At 36.5% G+C, this 15,834-nt stretch overlaps 1 protein-coding gene across 4 annotated transcripts in view; it reads right to left on the bottom strand.

The window, feature by feature from the left end:
* Positions 1–15,834, bottom strand: part of grid1a (glutamate receptor, ionotropic, delta 1a) — a 489,918-nt gene that overhangs the window by 53,917 nt on the left and 420,167 nt on the right. The gene's annotated exons all lie outside the window — the stretch shown is intronic.

Genomic DNA, 15,834 nt, shown 5'->3' with positions numbered 1-15,834 from the left:
ATTAATAATTTCAAAGTTCTGTGGTAAGGGGAACTAAAAGTGCCACGGATTTAAATGCAAACATTTGTTATTAAATGTGTCATTAATCCATTAAAATGGCGATCACGTTTATGTAAAAACATATTCAATTTATTAATTTTTTTTGCTATCATATATTATTGAATTCATTATTATAGGATAGTCCTGTTTAGTTGACGTGCTTCAAGAATTTATTTTCTTTTAACTACACCCATCAAAGATATTGGCCGGATCCAATAGACAGGTAAGAGTGCTGTAAGAATTTAGGCGCTATTATGGTTATGTCATGCTGGTTTCACAATCCATAGCTATTTGACTAATATAATGTAACATTCCAGTTTCTTCTCTTTGTAGATGCTCTTCTGAAATATTTTCCTTCTACCTCTGTACATCCTGGGTCATCTTTTACAGCGAACTTATCCACATCAGCACCAAGTCCAAGCCCACCAAGTCCAGGAAAGAAGTGCACCTTCCAGAACAACTGTCATATGAAAGTGCAATAGATGCTTTTGCATCAGTGAAGCCAAGGTGAGTAAGGTTATAGGTCAAGGTGAAAAAAAAAAGTTTCATTTTAAAGTGTTCTGTGTGTCTTTATATAGGTTTGTGCGGGTGGGTGTTAATCATATTGTAAAACAATTCTAATTCATTTAATGCATTTGTTTTTGAAGTGTTTTTTATTGGTGCTTTTGAATAATTATTACATAATTTTTCTTTTAATTTATGCACTTGTTCGTAGTCTTTTTTTATATAATAAATTACAAAGAGATAATGTACTTTTTCAGTGTGAGTGTTTAAATATATGTGGTGAATTTGGGGAGGGGGGCGCCAACAAATGTGTTGCCAAGGGCACCAAATTGGTCAGGAACAGCCCTGCCTGTGGGTTATAGTCCAGTGCAGCTTACAGTGTATCACAAAAGTGAGTACACCCCTCACATTTCTGCAGATATTTAAGTATATCTTTTCATGGGACAACACTGACAAAATGACACTTTGACACAATGAAAAGTAGTCTGTGTGCAGCTTATATTTTCGAGTGAATTTATTTTCCCCTCAAAATAACTCAAAATATAGCCATTTATATCTAAACCCCTGGCAAAAAGTGAGCACACCCTATGAAAAAACGTACATCCCTAAATGTCCAAATTGAGTACTGCTTGTCATTTTCCCTCCAAAATGTCATGTGACTCGTTACAGGAGTGGTGTCAGCATTGCTGCAGAGATTGAAGAAGTGGGGGGTCAGCCTGTTAGTGCTCAGACCATACACCGCACTCTACATCAAAGTGGTGTGCATGGCTGTCACCCCAGGAGGAAGCCTCTTCTGACGGTACACAAGAAAGCCTGCCCGTTTCATCAGACCATAGGACATGGTGCAGTAATCCATGTGCTTTGTTGACATGTCTTCAGCAAACTGTTTGCGGGCTTTCTTGTGTGAAATGTGAGGGGTGTACTCACTTTTGTGATACACTGTATGTTTATGTATGAACAAACTCAGTTAACAATTTGGTAGGTGTGGCTTATGGTCATGCACCTCTTATATTCCAAAAATTACAGTATTTTTTATTAAATATTTGCAGGAACAATAATTTTGTTAAAGCACTACAAAGCCAAACATAGAACAATCAAGTGGAGAAAAAGAAAGCACCATGCAACAAAGACTACCTTTTGCTTTAACACCTCGGATCAGTTCAAATTTATTTAGATGTCCAAGTACTAGTTTGTTTAATGACCAGCATTTAAACAAAGTCTCGAGTACTCTAGGCCAGAGGTTGCGCTAGACATTTTCGTTGTCTGTCATTTTGACTGACACGGTCATAAAAATCCGGTCATAGTCTATTTTTACCCGTCACTTAAATTTTTAAAATGATAATGATGACATATTCAATAGTATTTAGTTTTCATTCATTTTTAATTAATATTGTAACGCTTGCTTGGCGGCGAAAAATTAGACACGGAAGTCGTGGTATTTTTCTCCCTTTTTACTCTGCTTACCGCCAACAACTCCGCCCCCAAAGAAAAAGAGGCAACGATATAGACCCCAATCACCAACGTCACACAATGATCTTAATTGTGGTTGTCAGCCCAAAATCTTCTAAATATATATTAAATGCATCTTACCAGATATAAAATGACTACTACATAGTCTGTGGTGATCGTTTGGTGCCCAGATTTCTTGTCGAATTACAGCAGTCCATCTCGCTCTCATCGTCGGGTCTCTCAGAATACGGTAGAACTTCAAGTCTCTCCGTCTATCTTCTCTGTTACAGCAACCAACCGCCACACACGCCTTCACCATTTTGATTATTAATATTAACGAGCAGAAAAACACGCCGTAATAGGAGGCATGTACGTAGCGGTAATGTGTAAACATGACGAGCTGACACACAATATGGCGGCTCCAGTCAGGGGGGCGGAGTTGTGACGTCATGTGATTGGGGTCTATACACAGGCGGCAATCTTGTCCATCAATTGGATGACGCGCTGGCACACCGGGTGCACCAATAAGAACCTCGCGTTGATGTGTCAATCACGGTGCCGCCGCCAGACCTCGGTGACGCTACAATATTCTGACAGAAGAGCCAACGACGTCATGCATTAAGAGAGACAGTAGCTAATTAATATGCTAACTCGCCACCCTGTGGTCTGGGGTGTGAATTGCAACCTGTCAAAATGACGGACGGACCTCAGTTTTTTCCGTCACCGTTTTAAAAAACCGGTCAACGACGAAAAAATATCCGGTTAACGCGACCCCTGCTCTAGGCCCAAGTATTCATAAAAAGCTAGATACGTTATGATCCTCAAAAGCATACAGTGTATCACAAAAGTGAGTACTCCCCTCGCATTTCTGCAGATTTTTAAGTATATTTTTTCATGGGACAACACTGACAAAATGACACTTTTACACAATGAAAAGTAGTCTGTGTGCAGCTTATATAATAGAGTTAATTAATTTTCCACTCAAAATAGCCATTAATATCTAAACCCATGGCAACAAAAGAGAGTACACCGCATGGGAACTACGTACATCCCTAAACGTCCAAACTGAGTATTGCTTGTCATTTTCCCTCCAAAATGTCATGTAACTCGTTACAGGAGTGCTGTCAGCATTGCTGCAGAGATTGAAGAGGTGTGTGTGTGTGGGGGGGGTCAGCCTGTTAGTGCTCAGACCATACGCCATACTCTACATCAAATTGGTGTGCATGGCTGTCACCCCAAGAGGAAGCCTCTTCCGAAGACGGTTCACAAGAAAGCCCGCCAACAGTTTGCTGAAGACATGTCAACAAAGCACATAGATTACTGTAACCATGTCATATGGTCTGATGAGACAAAGATTATTTTGTTTGGTTCCGATGGTCTCAAGCATATGTGGCGGCGACCAGGTGAGGAGTACAAAGATAAGTGTGTCATGCCTACAGTCAAGCATGGAGGGAATTACCCCACCCCCCCTCCACCACCTCTTCAACCTCTGCAGCAATGCTGACAGCACTCCTGTAAGGAGTCACATAACATTTTGGAGGGAAAATGACAAACAGTACTCAATTTGGACATTTAGGGATGTAGTTTCTAAGGGGTGTACTCACTTTTGTTACCAGGGGTTTGATATTAATGGCTATATTGTGAGTTATTTTGAGGGGAAAATAAATGAACTCTATTATATAAGCTGCACACAGACTACTTTTCATTGTGCCAAAGTGTCATTTTGTCAGTGTTGTCCCATGAAAAGATATACTTAAATATCTGCAGTAATGCGAGGGGTGTACTCACTTTTGTGATACACTGTATATTGTTGTCAGTAACTATAACATTATGCAAAATTTGAGAAAAAGTTCTTTCCATATTATTGCAATCATACAACTTACTAAATTCATGTCAACAAAAATAAAGGGAGGTTTCACAAAACATGAAAAGTGCATCATATAACAAATATTATCATCCCGGCTCACAATTTATGATTCTTCTTGTTGGAAAATTAATGGCGCTATCTAAAAGACATCTGGTTACCAAGTCAACAAGTGTCATGCATTAGTATGCTGTTAGCGATCTGCAGCAAGCCAATCATCATGTTTTTCTGCACTTTGGAACACATTCTACTGGGTGCTTAGTGAACAGAGATACAAGTAGCAGAGATGAGGAAAATGATAATTGAAGAAGAGAAGAGGTTATCATAACTGTACTAAAAGACATTATGAGAAAGAACATGAAAATGTATTTTTCTTCCACCACGTCAACTTTGTGAGGTCTGTCTCCGGTTGCGAAGGAGATGTCGTTTAAATTGTTAATCAGCGCTTCAAGCTGGATGAGTATTCTCCAGGATGTGACACGTCACTTTTCAGGTGTCTTTCCCACTGGAGCTGACAGGACAAGAACCACGGCCTGAGGAGAAACTACAAGCCTCGCTGGCAGCTGAGCACCAAGCCAACTCAGAAGTCACCGCTCTCACAAAAACATACTGTTGCATAAGTAGTTTTTTTTTTCTTTTTAAGAAAATGTTTAAGTCACATAAAGTTTTTTTTTCTTTTTTAGAAAATGTTTAAGTCACTTAATATATAAAAAAATAAATATCTGTGGAATAAAAGGATCGGTTACAGAATATACGGGATTAAATTATTATTAAAAAAAAAACCAATTAAATTCTACTAAATTATAATTTATTTACATATATACTTATATTCCTTAATAATTATATAGAACAGTATGTGCATCAGTAGGTATTTTATATTAATGAAAACATTTCCAATATCTTTTAGTTATTAAAAGCATTCATTTCAACTTCATTTATATATATGTATACTCAGGGGTGAAAGTGGGCCGTAACTCCGTCCCGGCATGAGTTTCGGGGCATATGGTGCTTTGATCCAGAAAATATGATGCCAACTGTAAAACCTCCATGTTTAAAAAAAAAAAAAAAAAAAAAACCTGCCACGCTGCCACACTCATCTCCAAAAAGAACAATCTATCAACATCAGATTTAACATACACAAGCCTAATAAAGTGTTTGTATCGCGTAATCCGTTTCCACCGATATTAATTATTCATTTATTTATTCTACGTTGTACGTGTGTGTGAAACCTGTTGTCCTTTATTGTGCGTTTGTACGTATATATATATATATATATATATATATATATATATATATATATATATATATATATATATATATATATATATATATATATATATATATATGTATATGTATAGTCGTTAGCCTGCTCGTATGTCTGCCGCTTTTTCATTTCCATGAGGGCTTCAATGGATTTTGGTTTGATAAAGATGGCGATATATATATATATATATATATATATATATATGTATATATATATATATATATATATATATATATATATATATATATATATATATATATATATATATATAAATATATATATGTATTTAGGGCTGTCAAATGATTAAAATTTTCAATCGAGTTAATTACAGCTTAAAAATTAATTAATCGTAATTAATCGCAATTAATCGCAATTCAAACCATCTATAAAATATCTGTAAATTATTGTTGGAATGGAAAGATAAGACACAAGATGGATATATACATTCAAAATACAGTACATAAGGACTATTTGTTTATTATAACAATAAATCAACAAGATGGCATAAACATTATTAACATTCTGTTAAAGCGATCCATGGATAGAAAGACTTGTAGTTCTTAAAAGAAAACTGTTAGTACAAGTTATAGAAATTTTATATTAAAACCCCTCTTAATGTTTTCGTTTTAATAAAATTTGTAAAATTTTCAATCAAAAAATAAACTAGTAGCCCGCCATTGTTGATGTCAATAATTACTTACACAATGCTCATGGGCGCTGAAGCTTATAAAATCAGTCGCACCCAAGCGCCAGCAGAGGGCGGCAAAACTCCATAAAACACAATTAACAAGCAGTTCACTGTACTGTCATTTAAATCTGTCTGAGCGGGGGGAGAGCGTTAATTGCGTCAAATATTTTAACGTGATTAATTTTTAAAAATTAATTAACGCCCGTTAACGCGATAATTTTGACAGCCCTAATATATATGTGTATATATATATATATATCTGTGCCAAAAGCGGTTTTGCATTTCAAGGGTTTTAAAGAAATAGAAAAAAAAAAGGGCTCAGTGCCTACCTTTATGTAAGGGAGTTTCTACAACAAATTCTAGCCACTTTCACCCCTCTGTATACTATATATAAATCTGTTTACATGATATGTTGATTGATAAAACTTTAATAAAAAATTAAATACATTAATATGAATTGACCGGGCTGATTTCAAGGTTTATAAATGATATACTGTACCTACGATTGTTGATATCTTACCAAAAACTCTGATTTAAGTGTTTTCCACAACCGTTATTTCAAATTTTATCATGACAACTGCTTAAACTAATGCATTACGATTCATGAAATCAGTGTCAGGGCTAAGTAGGTGTTGGCATGAAACCTGAAATCCAACAAAGCGAATAAAAGTGTCATTGGCACTGTAGCTTTTTTTTTTTTTTTCTTTTCTTTTAATGCATCAAGGTTGCATAAGCGCACCCCTGCACTTAACTTTGAACTTTGGCTTCATTAAACATTGAGACTGCTTTGCTCTACACAAGGGCTTGAGTTTGAAAACATCAGAAAATATTAAACAAAGCAATAGACACATTTTGTCCTCTACAGTCCTTGATCACGATTATTGGGTAAATTCGGGTGTTTCATGGTACATCCACCGAACTACAGTGTCTGGAACCCAACTGCGCAGAAAAAAAAAACATTTCTCACAATCACGTCTAAGTGCTCGAACATTTCTTTGGTTAACCTCTCCATAAACTTTTCAAATCTAGTAAATAGGCTGTATTTCTCTTCAAGATCCTGACATGTGGAGTTTTATGACATAAATTATGCATTATGCACTCATTGGAAATTACAGTCATAAAAACAATAATACAGCATCTCGCTTTCACCACAGGCCTGCATTAGTTCGATCTTTTCTCAAAAATACAGCTATGCACGATCAAAAAGTCGTTTGGAATCTACTCAGTAAGCAACGTTGCAGCAAAAAAGGACGGTATTGACTTATTGAAATTCTCTGATATGCCTTTTTAAAAAAGTGACCATAATGATGGCTATTTGGCTAATGGCTACCAAGCTTGATATCTAATAAGGCTGTGAAAATGCCAATGGTTGTTTCAAACTGACAAAGGAGAATAAGGATTTATCATTTTTATTTGTTCATTTTTGTTAAAGGTAGTTGCGTCACAAGTGCTATAATTACTTGATGGAGATGGTCAATGATCCTTGTCATTGAACCACTTAAACGGTGTCATTATGTATGTGGAACAATGTACTGAAAGTAGTTTCAGATTTCTGCTTTGGAAAAGTTTACTTAGTGAGCTGCATGCTCCTTGAACAGTATCTACAGTGGGGAGAACAAGTATTTGATACACTCCCAATGGGTTTTCCCATTGACTGTGTATCAAATACTTGTTCTCCCCACTGTATATAAAATTATTCAAAATAATAATAATAATATGAAGACGAAAGAACACAAAATAGAGAATGTATCTTTTTATTGCACAAAAAGTCCTGTCATAAGAGCACTAAAATTAAACTACTATTATATAGCGGAAAACACAGACAAGACTGAAAAAGCAGTTTCTGCTCTTGCTCTTTAAAAGAAACTGCGGTATTTTAAGCCAAAACAACTGTTATGTATGAAAGAACAATATGTCTGTATGCTGCCATCGCAGATTCATGGCGCATTAAGCCCTCGAACTATTTTTAATTTTTCAGTTTTACCCTGACGTCGCGCAACCGCTTTTGTTTCAACCCAGCCGTAAAACGAAGGTACTTACTTAAATTTATTATTCAAAATGTCTGTCGTTTTTAGCTTAGAATCATTAATTGATGTCTCATATTTCGTTTTTAAAAAATACGACTTAGAAAAAAATTATTCACTCACATATTTTAAACTTTTAAACAAATTATTTCACAATGAAAAAAATGGCGTCTGTAAAAAGTCACGGATATTTACCTCACAACTATCGCTTGATTGTATTTTTTTTTTTTTTTTTGTTACTGTCGCATTTTCTCCGATATGTTAGATGATAAATAATCGATCCAAACAAAGAAAAATTGGGGGAAAAAAGCGTTTAAAAAGGAAATTTCGACCACTCCTTGATGTGTGCGATCTCTGCATCGCGACCCTTGTTATATTACCATATTTCACCCATAAAATCCTCAAAAAATCCAGCTGTGGCCATTCACAGCTGTTGCTTGACACTCAGGGATACATGCTACATGGGAGTTTTTGGATCGAAACAAGATAAGTACGTGATAATATCTCGTTGAAGTCATCGCGTCTGTAATTCTGCTCTCGCATGCTCTCACCTCCAGATAAAGTTTTGCTGTTTAAAAAAACATATTTAAAAAAAATAATGCCTTCCTTTTCACAAATTTTCTTTCCCCAGAAAATTTAGATTTTAAGCTTTCCAATGATGTATCACACATGCATTTGGACAATTTTGAAAGTTGGCCAAATTGGGGTCTCAGAGCGGAACTTCAAGTCACCTGAGTGTTTTCTGCCATATATATTTGACCTTTTGTGTTGTAGCTCTGATATACAATTCCAAAAGAATTGCTATGATCTCAGCATACCATCTCAACCTTGTTTGTGGAACGTGCTGTTATGTACTTGGTCAACTACTTTAAGTTTTGTACACAATCTGAAAATAAACCCTACTAATATGGCACTTGGTAATTTGGACAATTTTGGCCGAAAATTGAAAAAGAGGATATTATTCTGGAAGTGTCCTTTCACTTTCTTCGTCCCCTGCGGAAGAAACCGGAATAAGGTTATCGCTTATTTCCAGACGCATGAGGCAATATAAGCTGACCATTCAAACGAGTCCAGTCTTATCTTTCCTGATAGGCTAACGCATGAGCTGGGTCTGCATGTCACTATAACGTCTCAAGTTATAACTTAATATAACACAATAAGGAGTCAAAGCAGACAAGTTAAGAATTTATAAGATGAAGTAATATTACACAGAGTGATTATAATTATTAATCTACACAGTAGAAAAGGGGAACATCTAAGCTGGAGATTATCTATTTTATCTTCATTTACACATTTTTCATCACGCCTGCAGATGAAAGAACAAAGCATTGGCATTCAGATCGATTTCGTATGTTAAGTCAGCAACTTGTGAGTCTGTGGGTGTGTGAGAAAGATAATTTAATTAAAACTATGAGGCTAGTATTAAAAGTTTAAATTCAGCCGTAACTACTGCTATTGGTGTATTTTTTTTCTGCCCATTACATAAGCCAAAAAGTACAAGAGTACGTTTAAATACCGAATTTCTGCATCCTAATACGTGGTTCTTGTACGGTATTGCTCATAGAGATGAAAAGTTAATTCTCACATTAGGTAACAAAATTGACCTTTATTCAGAGAAAATGGAATCTTAGTTTATTCTCTCCAGTTTTGTAGCTGTAATGTTTTTTAGCATCCTAACTCACTTTTGAAACGTGACCAATTGCACATATAAATTGGGGGACAAATGGTATGCTTTATTATAGACAGCAGTGTCCATTAAATGACCACTAATGTATACCACACACACACACACACAAATTATGTTATATCTCCACTCACAATCGCAAGTCTCCACTGCAAAACCCTATTTGATCATTAATAGGTTTACCATTTACGGTTGTCTGACCACAGCAGTAGTTTTATTTCCGATTCCGCCCAAATTAAAGAAGTACAATTTGATCCCACTAACGAATTTTTGAGACTTAAATTTAATTTTAAGTCAAAATGTTGTGTGTTTTGTGAAAATGACATTGAGGATCTTGAACATTTGTTTTTTACAGTGTGATTTAGTGCGTTTGTTCTGGAGCTGGCTTCTGTCCAAACAAAATGATCTTTCAACGTGGACAGTGGACAAGTTTGGATTGTCTGGCACAAACAAAGATTTGGTTTATCTGATCAATGTGATTGTAATAGTTGGATTTTTTTTTAAATTCACAAATGCAGAAAACAAAACCTTGTTTTAAACTTTGGATGAATGAGTTTCTTCTTTGGTATAGGTCTCTGAAGCTGATTAATAAGCAAAAAGCCCTCGATTTGGTGTCATCATTTGAGAGATTTAATATTTCTTTGTAAAGCCCCGTGATTGTGAGAGAGTGGGTGCGTGTGTGGGTATGTGTGTGTGTGTGAATGCAAACATATGGCAAAAAAGTAAGATTTTGTAAATTGTGATATAAAGTGTTATATATTTTTCTTGTTACAATATGGTATTGTAAATAGTCTATTTTTGTTTATATACAGTATATAATTGTGTTAATTAAAAAAAAGAAAAGAAAAAAAAAGAAAAGGAAAGTACCGGTAGTATTGGGAAGGAGTGAATCACATGCACAGTATACAGTATGTCGGCCCGCTGCTCAACATACTGAGGCTATGAAAACAAATCCTTGGTTTGCGTGAATTCAGCCTGATAGGCTGCAGCTCACCCTACTGAGGTCAAGAATGAAAGAAAACAGATATTTGGAAGTTAAGCGACAACAAACAAGCTCCAACCTGACTACACATTCTTTGGTGGTGTTTGGCCAGAAAGTAAAAGTCTGTCCATCTCTCTGAGGGCACAATTTGAGCCAAACGCAAATGCCAAATAAGCGCTGTTATACAGTGGCGGAGGACAAAAATGGCAGTCCAATTTGGCCAGTTGAAAGCAGAGACCACTGGGCCTTGTTTCGGGCTCCAGTTAGCAACACTTGGGCTAGTACTGGCAGCTGTAACAGAATTATTGCTCTGATTAGGCAGAAGCCGCAGTGCTTTCTTCACACCGAGCGAGAGGACCTGGCAACCGCACGTGCCAGGCCGAGGTCGCCAGTGACAAACCATCTTGGCAGGTCCTTTTTGATGTCAACTGACTAATTTTAACCTTGCTCTTTTGTTTGTTCCTATTACCAACAATGTTCATGGGCCATGCTCTGGCTTTTCATGCTCTACATTCAATCTTCAGAACATATACACTGGTATGAAAAAGTATCTGAACCTTTTGGAATTCCTCACATTTCTGCATAAAATCACCATCAAATGTGATCTAATCTTTGTGAAAATCACACAGATGAAAAAAAGTGTCTGCTTTAACTAAAACCACCCAAACATTTATAGGTTTTCATATTTTAATGAGGATAGTATGCAAACAATGACAAAAAGGGGAAAAAAAGGAACTGAAGCATTACATTTAATATTTTGTGCCCCCCCCCCCCCCCCCCCTTTGGCAGCAATAACTTCAACCAGACACTTTCTGTTGCTGCAGAGCAGTCTGGCACATCGATCAGGACTAATTTTGACCCATAGTTTTTACATAACTGCGGTAGTTCAGTCAGATTCTTAGGATGTCTGGCATGAATAGCTGTCTTTAGGTCATGCCGCAGCATCTCAATAGGAGTTCAAGTCTGGCCACTCCAGAATGTGTATTTTGTTCTTCTGAAACCATTCTGAAGTTGATTTACTTCTGTGTTTTGGATCATTGTCTTGCAGCATCTATCTTCTTTTTAGCTTCAAATGTCTGACAGATGGCCTCAGGTTTTCCTGCAAAACATCCTGATAAACGTTTGATTTCATTCTTCCATTAATGATTGTAAGTTGTTCAGACCCTCAGAAAGCAAAACAGTCCCAAATCATGATGCTCCTTCCACCATGCTTCTCGGTGGGGATGAGGTGTTGATGTTGGTGAACTGTTCCATTATTCTTCCACATATCATGTTGTGTGTTATTCCCAAACAATTTAGCTTTGGTTTCATCAGTCCACAAAATATGTTGCCAAAACTTCTGTGGCGTGTCCAAGTGCCTTTTTGTAACATTAAACGAGCAACAATTACAGTTACTCCCAAACGATTTTTAGACTGCAGTGGCTTTCTCCGTGGAGTCCTCCCATGAACACCATTCTTGTCCATAGTTTTACATATAGTTGATGCATGCACAGATATATTGGACTGTGCCAGTGATTTCTGTAAGTCTATAGCAGACACTCTAGGGTTCTTTTTTACCTCTGTGAGTAATCTGAGCTGAACTCTTGGCGTCATCTTTTGTGGACGTCCACTCCTTGGGAGTCTCCATTTTTAGACAACTTCTCTGACTGTCGATTGATGAACATCCAGACTTTTAGAGATTGATTTGTATCCTTTCCCAGCGTTATACAAATCAATAATCCTTGATCGCAGGTCTTCAGGCAGCACTTTTGACCGAGCCATGATGCACATCAGTCAATGCTTCTCATCAAGACAATTCTTACCAGGTGTGTGTTTTATAGTGGGCAGGGTAGCTTTAAACCACTCATCAGTGATAGTGCACACATCTGACTGAAATTGCTCGGTAAAAATTGGTTTCAATTGCTCTCTAAGTCTCCTTAGGCAGAGGGTTCACTTCGGCTACGTTCATACTGCAGGTCTTAATGCACAAATGTGATCATTTCGTTTTTTTCCGAATCGAGTGATGCATTAACTTGACGGCCTGAACGGGACAAGTCGCATAGAATTGGACCGTTTTAAATACGATCTGGGTCACTTTCATATGCGGTTTAAATCCGATCTGGGCTATATTTTTCCAGGACGTCGCAGCGGTCTGAACTGGCAAGTCTCCCAAATCGGAAATATGCAGCAATTACGTCATCAAAGCGCGAGAGAGACGGCGCGCTGCGGTAGCGGTGCAGCTGTCCGTTACTGCCTAGCTTGCCTCCAACACGGCTTTTGAGGATGGCTCGGGCTTGGCAACAGTCATAATAAAATAAAAATGGGTTGAGGATGAGCCTGAGAATGATCGGTTTTCTCTCTGCTTTATCTGAGCAATATTTCAAGATTGCTTACACGGCTGAGAGTCGTTGCAAACTGCCCGTATGTGTGTGTGACATGCGCGGACATTGCGTGCATGCTATCGATCCACAGAAACTTTGAATATAAGCCTACACGGGGATTATTTATGTTTGTTATTTGTGTCCTCTTTTTCAAAATCAAAATATGATCGTCCTGGAATGACGGATGACAGACAGCATGTGTATGACAGCCAGAATGTGTAGTCATTTGGTTTGATGCTTATGCGCATGCGGGTCTTCTTGTTCAGTGCGTGTCGCACTGCGAATTAGTGCGCATACGTAATACTTGAACGGTCTCAATGGACAAAGGCAGTCTGAACGGGGACGCCAAAAAAACAGATAAGACAAAAAAATCTGATTTGTTCTATAAGACCTGCAGTATGAATGGTGCCTTACTTGGTTTTCCCCCTACTGTCATTGTTTGCATGCTATCGTCATTAAAATATGAAAACCTATAAATGGTTGGTTTTAGTTAAAGCAGACACTGTTTTTACAACTGTGTGATTTTGACACAGATCATATCACGTTTGATATGATTTTATGCAGAAATGTGAGAAATTCCAAAAGGTTCAGATACTTTTTCATACCACAGTATAGTTCTGCATGTACTTTATACGCTACCAAAATTTGGTAAATATTGTCAATTCTCAGAAAATGGAGGTTTTGTTAAGTTATTATGATTTTCGATAATGTTTTAAGTTTAGGTTGAACACCATTGAAATAAAAAGAACAAAATAAATTCAACATCCTGTAATTTCCCGAATATAAGGCGCACCCGTGTATAATGCTCACCCAAAATTTACTTGCAAAATCTAGGGAAAATTATTGTACCCATTTATAACGCGCTCCCTAATTTTAGCACCAATAAATAGAGGAATATAAAAAAAAACAGAGCTCGTGTACAGATACAGAAATGTCATTTTACTGAATGGTGAAACACAGCACAAGCATAGCATATTGGTAGTTCAAAACATTACCATAAACTGACAATATTTACGGTAGTAACATGATTTGACAACTTCTCCAACTTACCAGAATCTAGGAGAAAACAAAACAGATGTGACTTTTCTTTTAAAGGCTGCTGTATAACTTGCTCGTTTCATCATGATGAATAAATGTTTCTTCCATGGATTGATACAGTAAAATGAAAGTGAGAACGTAAGTCGGAAATCCGAGAGCGCTCATCGCTGTCAACACAACAGTAACAATAGGAACTATTGTTATTTGGGTTTGAGTTTCCCGAGGGACAGATATAGTTGACGGAGACACACAGGAAGTCTGTTGTTACGTTTGTTATGGTCCGAGTTGATTCTGTGCTTTATGAAGAGTGAAAACAGCAGAATTTAACAGAGACGAAATTATTCGGCCGATCAGAGTGAAGTATTACCGAAACAAAATGGTGACGTCACGTACCGTAATGGTCAGCAATGGATCGCCGCATACGTTTCTTCAACACAACGTGGCCGTGTCAATAAAAAAAAAAAATCGGTTTATATATATATATATATGTCAAAATTATCGCGTTAATTAAAATATTTGATGCAATTAACGCATGCACTGAATGACCTGCTCGCATATTGCCTCAAACAGATTACAATGAGGCCGTTTATGGACATTAAGAGTGAAGAGAATGCCACCAGCCGCTTGGGGGCAGCGCCGTTCCATACTCATGTTATTTCTTCTAAACATGGGAGAATTAGTAGTTGTGAGACGTTTATGCTGTATTCACAATGCAATGCAAATTGCTATTTGTGCTCCACACATATTTCGGTAATTTTTCTTTCTTTTAGTGGCAATTATGTGTCTCTTGTTGTATTTTGGGTAAGATATGTACAGATATATGTTATACAGTAAAGGTGAGTGGACACAGGCGTTCTTTGGCCCGCGCCGTTTATTGGCATTAGCGTTGGCAACTCCTTCACAACAAACATAAGTATCGTTTAGTGCAAGCACAACAAAAATAATATTCCTATCTCTCCAAAAAAAAAAAAAATGTTCACAAAAAGAAAAGCACTTCAGTCTATAGTAATGAGGCCCTATTCTGACACACAGTTAAACAACAATGCAAAATGAACTGGCATTCCATATCAAAATAGCTATGCAAAATACACGTAAAACTTAGACTTTGGTCACTCTACTTTTATTATTGTTATTTTTATTCTTCTTATTATTATATTAACACTACCTTTGATTGAAAATTTTACAAATTTTATTAAAATGAAAGCATGAAGAGGGGTTTTAATATAAAATTACTGTAACTTGTAACTATAACATTTATCGTTTAAGAACTACAAGTCTTTCTATCCGTGGATCACTTTAACAGAAAGAATGTTAATAATGCCATTTGTGGATTTATTGTTACAATAAACAAATACAGTAATTATGTACAGTATGTTGTATGTATATATCCGTCGTGTGTCTTATCTTTCCATTCCAACAATAATTTACACAAAAATATGGCATATTTTAGAGATGGTTTGAATTGCGATTAATTGCGATTAATTATGATTAATTAATTTTTAAGCTGTAATTAACTCGATTAAAAATTTTAATCGTTTGACAGCCCTAATATATATATTTGCATATATATATATGTGTGTGTGTGTGTGTGTATATATATATATGTATGTATATATATATATATGTGTGTGTGTGTGTATATATATATATATATTTCTGTCTCCATCCATGTACCCGTTTATAATGCGCACCGTGATTTTACAAGTTGATTTTGGGGAAAAAAAGTGCACGTTATATTCGGGAAATTACGGTATATTACTAAAGGGTTTGTTCTAAGTTTAACCTTCCATATACGGTAACAGAAACATTAAGGATCTTATCTCTTCTACGACTAAAAAGCAGTTACTCTAAAATGTACATGACCATGGTATTCTGAAAATCACTTTTAACCCTCATGGTTTGTTTCTTGGAAACAGTGTTGATGGGTCAAAATGTTTA

This window comes from Corythoichthys intestinalis, chromosome 10 (assembly GCF_030265065.1).
Source record: "Corythoichthys intestinalis isolate RoL2023-P3 chromosome 10, ASM3026506v1, whole genome shotgun sequence".
NCBI classification, from domain to species: domain Eukaryota; kingdom Metazoa; phylum Chordata; class Actinopteri; order Syngnathiformes; family Syngnathidae; genus Corythoichthys; species Corythoichthys intestinalis.
The sequence above is the reverse complement of the archived record's forward strand: the minus strand, read 5'-3'. Positions and strand labels throughout refer to the sequence as shown.